The sequence below is a fragment of the Hyaena hyaena genome, unplaced genomic scaffold, assembly GCF_003009895.1.
Source record: "Hyaena hyaena isolate Hyena2069 unplaced genomic scaffold, ASM300989v1 scaffold_322, whole genome shotgun sequence".
NCBI lineage: Eukaryota > Metazoa > Chordata > Mammalia > Carnivora > Hyaenidae > Hyaena > Hyaena hyaena.
The window spans coordinates 1,367,681-1,377,479 of NW_024080954.1; the positions used below are offsets into that span (position 1 = coordinate 1,367,681).

The 9,799-nt window shown below is 42.8% G+C and overlaps 1 pseudogene; it reads left to right on the top strand.

Annotated features, from left to right (window-relative positions):
- The first annotated feature begins 1,337 nt into the window (after nt 1-1,337).
- Nucleotides 1,338-6,021, top strand: LOC120242933 (annotated as a pseudogene).
- The last annotated feature ends 3,778 nt before the right edge of the window (nt 6,022-9,799 follow it).

Genomic DNA, 9,799 nt, shown 5'->3' on the forward strand with positions numbered 1-9,799 from the left:
GAACCCTCCATTCTCTACAGGTCCAAGCGGAGCCCTCCTCCCGAGGTTCGAACAGGAGTTCAAAGTCCTGCTCCGGATGGGAGAGCCCGACTCCGAGGGCAAAGTGGAAGTCTTCATCATGGGGAAGCGCCGCTACCGGAAGCGTGCCAAAAGCCTGATTAGCATTTTGGCCGCGAAGCCAGAAAGGAAAATGTGTGGAGGTGAGGAGCGTCCTGTGCCGAGGCACGGGCCACGGGAACTGGCACTTCTACCACTCCCCTCCCACAGGCTGGGACTCCTTCCCATCGTAGGATGCTAGGGCTCCTAGGTTTCCAGAGGAATCACAGAAACCCTGGAGTACGGCACTGCGGGAGACAGCTGGCAAACCCCAAGGAAGGAGGAACCATAAGGAACCCCTGCCTTAGCCCCTTCCCGCCTGTCGTTTCAGAAGTTGGGAAGGAATCCATCTGGACCCTACTTTCTGAGATAAAACCCGAGTCTGGGAAGTCCTGTACTCCGGGATTCTCAGCCTTCAAATGAACCCAAGAGCACTGTAAAAATGCAGATTGCTCACCATGACTTCTCCCAAGCCCACCTAGGAGTTAGGCATATTGACAAACCAAAACCTCTTTGTTCCTCAGTCTCCTTACCTATAAAATGGGTCTAGTCCCCAAACATATCATATGTAGCCTTCATATAGGTAAGGATTAAATGAATGAATACAATAAAGCACTTAGAATACATAGAAAATACTTGATAAGTATGAGCTGTCGTTATTTTGTTGGATGTTCTGGGTGATTCTAACATAGGTGGCCTGCTCCAAGGTGACCAGTAAGGTAGACTCAGCAGTGTTTCTGTGGAGTTGCTTTCCCTGTGTTTCCTGTGTGTTCTCCTGGACAGTATATGCTTGCTCAGTTTCATGCTTTTCTTACAGGCATAATGATGCTCAGCATTAATAAGTCTGTTAAAAAAGAGAATGCTGATTCCGATGCTTCCGTCTCCACTGCAGCGATGACGAGCCTGGATGAAGCCATGCAGTCACTGGAAATAGGTCGGGAGACTGTCCAGGAACCTGTTACCAAAACAGTGTGATCTTTGTGCCTAGGCCCTTAGTGCAGGGGAGGGTGGTCTGAGTCAGGAGACTTAACCTCAGAGGCGCAGTCTAACTCTGCCTTTGCTCCTGTGACTAAGGAGAAATGAGTGTCAGTGTTCTACCCACCTTTCTCCTGCATAGATGTTTGTTTAAAGATTCAAACATGAGTGATAATTTTTTAAAAACTTTAAAAACATTTATAGATACATACTTCGATATAGATTAATATTGTCAAGGAAGGCAATCTTGGTTTGCTTCCTCCAAGATGGGAAAAGTAAGAATTACAAATGGTTGATTCTAACTTTTCATAGTGTTTTGTATTAGGTGAGTGTGGCTAGAACCTTTAATGTTCCTGGGAGCTTTTGTAGATTGGGAAGAACATTACTGTTTATGTTTTCATTAATGCTAATTTAAAAAATAAAATTTTCATTGATATTAAACAAATTTTATAAATCAGTTCTTAAGTGTTGAAACATTGATGACAAACTGATCCCATCCTCCTTGGCTTTTAGTTAAAAAGAAGTCTATTTTTCTTTGTCGTGTCTTAAATAGCTTAAAAGGCAAAACACATGAGTACAAAATTTATTATGATTAGAACAAACCATCTGTGTTTCTTCATTATTCCTATAATTCCAAATAGGATAGCTTTTCCTGGATTAAATCATGCTATTGGTTACTTTACTTTCTCAGTAAAAGAAAAAGTATTCCATTTTATGGAGTTTGCATATCCTGGGTTCACTGGCCAATTATCTCTGGATCAGATCCCAAGAATACTATTTATGGAGCATTTGGTGTAGGCCAGGTTCTGTTTAGTGCTTTACATACATTATTTGACTGGATCGTCATAATCTATGAAAATAGATATGATTATACCCATTTTACAGATGTGGAAAAGGCAGGGTGAGAACATTAAATGATGGATTGTCCTGCCTGTTTATCACTTTTCATGTTGATACATTTTCACATATACTATAAACTACTTATGGCATTAGGGATGATTCAGTTTTCTTTTACCCCCGAGGCCCTGGGCAAATAGTTAAACACTGGATTATTAACTTAGTTACAGTGATTGTCTTCATTTACTAACCAGTCAGCCCTAGTTAATGCAAATAATGGTGTTAATGAATAAAAACAAGGTGTACAGTCTGGCCATTTGACTATGTATGAATCCCTGTATATGACATACAATGTCAGAAGTCCTTAAGTTTCATAATATAATCAGGAAAAAATTTTGTTTTTTCCCTATTTCCCTTACGTTAACATTGTACTCCAGGTTCAACTTAAAGAAATGAGGAAGCTACTGGCTGTTTAAAAATGCCTCTAGCAGTAGGTGCTGGGGGCCCACCCAGGCAGCCCTGTAGAAAGTAGCCAGGGTCAGCCACTAGCCCAAAAGCTCAAGGTGAGTAAATCGGAGGTTCCAGGAAAGCTCCTCTAGGTTATGTCACACAACCCCCAGAAGAGGTGGTCCTGGCTTTACCACCAGTCTCAGCAATGGGCTACAATTTGTAAGGGTAAGGCCTTAAAGACCTTGCCAGGCAAAAATGTGGAAAGTTTCTTTATAAACTTCCACATTTTTCAGCTTGGTCATGGTCAGATACACTCTCAGAATTTGAATTTGAGGTAAACTGTCTAGGGTAGCATTCAGGTGCTTTGGAACCTCAGACATCTGGAGCCTGGGGTCTCTGAGACCACAGGGGATCTGCCACAGGGGGCGTTCTTTCCGCTCTGCCGTGTGGTCTTTGTCAGTGACCTCAGGGTTCTGCCGCCACTGACTCTAGGAGTGGCGGTGCTCCATCTACAGGCACGAGCCCACCCTCTCTCTCAGACCCACCTCCCCTCTACCGTCACCCTCCTCTACCTCACTCCTGGGAGTACCTGCTAGAAGGCAGAGAAAGCAGCTTGCTGTGCCACTGCCTGGGCCCCTTTTTACAGTCCGTATTCACCTGCTAGAGCCTTGGGACTTCAGGTTTCCTGTTTCTCCCCTTACATGATGCAGGCTTTGCTTGATAAGTGTTTTTGTAATTCTGTTGTCTTTGTCATTTATGTATTGCCCTGGCCTATTTTTTTTTTAAGTTTTATTTATTTGTTTTGAGAGAGAGCAAGCAAAAGCAGGGGAGGGGTAGAGAGAAGGGGAAAGAGAATCCCAAGCAGGCTCTGCACTGGCATTGCAGAGCCCAGTTTAGGGCTTGAACCCGCGAACCGTGAGACCATGACCTGAGCCAAAGCAAAGAGTCAGATGCTCAACTGACTGAACCACCCAGATGCTCTGACCTGGTCTGTTAATAGTTAAAAACTTCTCTATCATATTTGCATGGTAGATGTTTTCTTAGCACATGTAACTAATCCATTATTATTGTGAGGCACCATTAGACTGTCTCTCCGTTTTGTTCTTTTGTGGGTGATCATTGTTGCTTATCCTTCCTGTTCTTGGTATACTTACAACTTTTTCCACATTCCTTTGGCCTATTCAGTTTACTAAATCCACCCTTCTCTCTATAGAGAAAATGTGCATATTTATATTTGATAGCTATTATCTATACTTAATAGAAGAAATAATACCCAGATATTTACCCTCCTACAATAAATACAGATTAAACATATCAATTTATATTTCTTATTTGTGAATTACAATCATCTTTAAATCTGTACATTAACTTATCACTTAGGTCATGACTAAGTGAGGGACTGTAAGGACTAAAACCTTTTCCCATTACCTTCTAGTTTCTTTCCAGTCACTAAAGTGACATAAGACAAATTAACAGAAAAGCAAATATCATATGTACAAAATCCCCGAAGACATGAGAAACAAAGATAGGCAGTGAAAGCACAAGTTGGACTGGCTTAGCTAATCTTTTTACTGGACTCTAATGTGGCTTTAAATGTAAAATTAGATACGTCTGTTCTATCCGCCATTTTCTCTGGAACCTCCAGCTTGGGGACATTTTTCTTTTTCCTAAAGTATGTCCTTTAAAAGTTCCATTCAGGGACCCCGATGCAACCTTGACCCCGGTCCACCTAGGAATGGCCCGGTTTGTGTTCCTCACAGGGGACCCCAGGAGTTGGTATATGTGCTGCCGAAGCGAGCACATGGGACCCCAGGAGTTGGGAAAACAACATTGATCCAGAAAGCCGGTGAGATTTTAAAATCCTCTGGAGTGCCTGTCAATGGATTTTACACAGAAGTCAGACAGGGAGAGAATAGGATTCAACGTCCTCATATCATCCCACACGCAGGGAGTTTGGTCTAGAATTGGGTCAGAGCCTCGGCCCGGAAAACACGAGGGCAGAGCGAGGCAGTACGCGGTGGATTTGACCTCGAGCAGCGGCACTTCCGGTCCTGAGGACCTTGGGTACAGCCGTGGTCCAGGGCACAGAGTGTGTGGCATGGAGGAGACCGGGAAGATGGCGCTGTCCAATCAGCCTTTCATCCAGGCTGTTCGTCAGACGTTGTCCACCCCAGGGACTGTAGTCCTGGGCACAATCCCAGACCTCAAGGAAAGCCGCTGACCCTGGTGGAAGAGCTGAGAAACGCACGACGTTCGGGTGCTCAGCGTCACCAAGGAAAACAGAAACCACCTTTCGCCGGATACTGTGACGTGTGTGCAGAGCGTGTGCAGAGCGGCGGGAAGCAAAGATGGTTTGTGGCCTCGCTTTGTGCACTTGAAGAGATGTGCGGGTTCACGCGGCGCCTCATCAGTGCCCCTCCCGTCAAGGATATAGGTTTTCGGGCTTACGAAGTATTTTCCAGAGAAAGCCTGACAGCTGTCCGCATGAAATGTTTAAAAGATCAGTTAGCCTTAATACTCGATTGACGCTCCAAAATTAACAATCCACTGTGGCTTATTTATGCTGAGGGGGTTCTGTTTATTTCCTCTTGCAGTTGTACATATGATTTTGGCAAATTATGAAATGAGAAATGGCTTTTAGAGTATTAGATGGAACTTGCCGCCATTGAAGTTTGTAAATGTGTTCTGGGGAAGGGCGAGAGAGTGATCGCTACCTAATCAGTTTTGCATGTCATGAAAATTAAATCCCTGTCCAGGGGCAACTGTAGCTTCTAGGGATACCAGTTAGTTGGTTTTTAAAAAATAGTTCAGAAAAAAAGCATTTTGGGTCCTCCCCACCCATCTCATTGTATATTTGTTTGCTTATTGATTAATAAAAATAAATGCGGTGGTTGTAAGTAAATAAATAAATAAATATTCCATTTATGAGGGCGAACTCTTATTTTTCCCGCAGAAAATAACCTTCATTCCACTCGTGTTCTTAAAAGGAGAGTTTTGCTAGATAAACAGTCTTCAGTTGACTATTATCTCTCAGCCCTTTAAAGTTCTTACAGGGTCTGGATGCCATTGCTAATTAAGATTTCTGCCTGGTCTAGGGTCGCCTGGGTGGCTCAGTCGGTTAAGCCTCCTCCTCCTCCTCATGGTTTCAGCTCAGGTCATGATCTTGAGTTTCATGGGTTTGAGCCCCAAATGAGACTCTGTACTAACAGTGCAGAGCCTACTTGGGATTCTGTCTCTCCCTCTCTGCCCCACACACCTCCCACCCCCTCACTCTCTCTTGCTCTCAAAATCAATAAGCTTATAAAAAAAGAAAAGAAAAAAAAAGATTTCTGCATCATCTAATTGTTTTTCTCCTGGAAAGGTTTTATTATGCACCGAGGTGGGAGAGAACTCAGGGTTCAGTCCTTGGCAGCTGCTTTGCTCATGGCAGCCAAGACGGTGCTCAGCTCCCCTCTATTCCTCTTGGCAGATGTGTGTCTCCACCGTTTTCTTGATGAACCTCTGGGCCTGGCTGTCCTTAGCTCCATGGTGAGCCAACTGTATGTGGCGAAGCTGCACACCTCCCAGATTGTGTCCCAAGAACTTGATGTGCTTGGAGGCCCCCATGGCAGTGCTGGCTGTCCTCAGCTAGCTTCATGTTTCAGTCACTGCGTCCCTTATTGAGGCCCACGGCAGCCGTGGGGTAGTGCAGAGGCCCATGCTTCCTGGAAAGTTGGTCTAATTTTTTTTTAATACCTGCGGTACTTGTCAATAGTTACCCCTTTTCATACTAGATTCAGTATCTTCTCTGTTTCTTGGTAAGACTTGCCAAAATTCTTCCTACTAATTTGTTTAATATAAACTTAATTTTTTTAGAATAGCTTTAGATTTACAGAAAAATCATGAAAATACAAAGAATACCCATTTACCCCACACCCAGCTTCCCCTATTAACATCTTATAATGATATATACATTTATTGTAATTGTTAAAAACAAAACAACAGGCCCAAAATGGAGTTGTTTATGCTAAGCACCACATCACCGATCGCAAACTAAATTTAATTACAGTTTCAGCTCTCCCAGAAATAGAGTCATAAATCAATTAGTCAGGAATCGCCTGGTCACCACTAAATAATCTGATAGACACCTGTCATCCCTTAAAAGATTAACTGTGCAATAGGGGCGCCTGGGTGGCTTAGTCGGTTAAGCGTCCGACTTTTCGCTTAGGTCATGATCTCGCGGTTCGTGGGTTCGAGCCCCGCGTCGGGCTCTGTGCTGACTGCCAGCTCAGAGCCTGGAGCCTGTTTCAGCCTGTGACTCCCTCTCTCTCTGACCCTCCCCTGCTCACGCTCGCTCTCTCTCTCTCTCTCTCCTAGAAATAAATAAAACATTAAAAAAAAAAAGATTAACTGTGCAATAATCAGCTTGCTTTTTTGCCTAGTATAACTTCCTTGCTTCTCTTCTCTTTTGCCTATAAAAGTCTTTCACTTTGTACAGCTCCACAGAGCTTTTTATCTGCTAGATTGGATACTACCTTATTTGAATAGATTTTTACTTAAATAACTATTAAAATTTTAATACACTTCAGATTATTTTTTAACACAATTGATGTACCAATATTGATATATTACTATTAACTGAAGTCCATACCTCATTCTGACCACCTTAGTTTTTACCTAATGTCTTTTTTATGTTCCAGGACTCCATATTACATGTAGCTATCATCTCACCTTAGGCTCCTCATGGCTGTTAAAGCTTTTCATACTTTCTTTGCTTTTAATTACCTTGATAATTTTGAGGAGTACTGGTCAGCTATATTATTAGATGCCCCTTTATTGTAATTTGTCTGATTTTTTTTCTCAAAATTAGACTGGAGTTATGGGTTTGAGGGAAGACCACAGAGGTAACCTGCCACTTCATCACATTGTATCAAAGGTACATATTATGAAATGATTTCACTGTTGATGTTGACCTTGATCATCTAGCTGAGGTAGTCTTTGACAGGCTTCTCCACTGTAAAGTTACACATACACCTCTTCCACTACTGTACCCTTGGAAGGAAGACACCATGTGCAGTTCACAACTAAAAAGCAAGAAGGGGCTCCTGTTGGCTTAGTCAGTTGAACGTCCACTCGATTCCAGCTCAGGTTATGCTCTCACGGTTTGTGGGCTCAAGCCCCATATTAGGATCTGTACTGACTCCCTCTCTCTCTGCCCCTCCCCTGCTCTCTCACTCTCTCTAAAAATAAATAAATAAACATTAAAAAAAAAAAACAGAGCAAGGAGTTAGGATCGACTTCCTCGAGGCATAGTATCTATATAAACTGTTTGGAATTCTGCACCAACTTGTCTATGCTTCCTCATTTATTTATTCAATCATTTATTTGCATCACTATGGATTCACATCTTACTAATCTTTTTTAAAAACCAACATTTGGTTTTGTTATTCCTATTGTTTGTGTTTCATATTCCTTTGGTCTCTGCCTTAATCATTTTTTCCTTTGTTTCCTTAAGATTATTGTTTTCTCTTATTTTTGGAGCTGAACGTTTACCTCAATTCGTCTTCATTCTTTTAGATAACTGCAGTACAAGGAGGGATCCACAACTTCCCCCCACCCACCTGCCTCCACTCAAGGATCCCTCTCTAGAGCTCTGGAATAAATGCCCAATGGCAGCAGCCTCCTCTGTCGGGCTTAGATGTCAGACTTCAAGGTCTGCTCTTAGCTGCCCTTTCTCTTGGGATATCAGGCTCCTCTACCACTGGAAACCTTCCTATCAAAGACTACCTATGAAGGGACTGCAGCTGCGTTGTAAATATCCCACACTCTGCAAATTTCCACAGGGCTCATTTTGCCGTAGAAAGGCAACTGGTTACTTATTATTGATTTCTTTTAAAGTCTTAGCAACAACCCACAAGCCCTGACAAAGGCTGTACATTGACCCTAATAGTTTGGCTTCCATGCCCTTTTGCGTGCTTATTACAAGTTCTTCCTATTATTATTCTATTATTAATTTTTAAAGAATTATGACATTTCGAAATTTGGTCAATTCCTAGTTCCCAGACCTGATCCCAAAGTTAGCCACCAGATGGAATGCAATCTTATCTTAATTACATTCCTGGCTAGTTCTTTAAGGGTAAAAAGAGGCCATTTGCTGGAAAGAATGGGAGGGACCCTGATATATAGGATAGGACATCTGGATTGATATCCCCGAAAATCTTTGAGTTACCAGATTCCTGTGAATCCTCTGAGGCTGCAGAATTGCCTTATCTGAAGAGAGCTACTTCACCCCAGGTCATACTCCCTTCCTGGAGCAGCCCACATCCAATCACTGATCAATGTGGTGATACAAAGTCTTGGCCCTCTTACCCCAACTCAGGACAACTTAAGGCCTATTCCTGCTTCAGAGATACCCTGCTCCAGAGATCCAGATGAGGCGTTCCTTGGGCCTGCATCTTAGCTCACTTCCCCCTCTGCCCAATCCGACTTCCTTTCCCTCCCCTCCACAGCCATTGATCCCTAATGAGCACCCTGCACACGGACAGGCTTCAAAAACCTGCTTCCCAGGAACTCAAAGTGCAACACACGCTGAGGCAAGACCACCCAGGGTTCCTGACACTCACTGACAGTCACTCACAGCTTCAAATCTGCCAGAGATAACTGGTTACCAAGTCCGTACCACACAATTCCAGGCAAAAATGGGGGAGTCAAAACTTGACATCATCTGCTAGGCTTTTTCACTCCTTACTTTATGGCAGGATGTAACCGAGTCAAAGTTTTACAAGCAGCCACTCTCCTTGTGTCCTGGCTCCTTCTAGAAGAACATTAGAGGGTAGAACATTAGAGGGTAGACGATCCTAAGAACACTGATGGGGAACAAATGCAGCTGCTGCTCTTGAGCCACTTTTTGTACTAGAACTAGAAAAAATAATTTAGGTGTGAATTCACTATGTTTCTTTTTTTTTCACTATATTTATCCACTATATTTCTTATAGAATAAGGTATCATTAATCTTAAGGTTTTACCTCACTGACAAAAGAGTTGGTAGAAAGAAGATAAAAGAAATGTGGTTTAAAAAAAATTAAATAAAAAAAAAAGAAATGTGGATTGATGACTTCTATCCTGAGGACGATCAGGCAAGGACATAGGCCAACCATTAAAAAAAAAAAAAAGGTGAGGGGCACCTGGGTGGCTCAGTTGGTTAAGCAACCAACTTAGGTTCAGGTCATGATCTTGCAGTTTGTGGGTTTGGGCCCCATATTGGACTCTGTGCTGACAGTTCAGAGCCTGGAACCTGCTTCAGACTCTATGTTTCCCTCTGTCTCTTCCCCTCCCTCCCTCATTCTTTCTTTCTCTCTCTAAAAAATAAATAAACATTTTAAAAAAGAGGTGAAAATTAGTTCTGAAGAGAATAGAACGTACCAGATAGATCCAAGGCAACTGGGAGTGCCATTTGAGATAA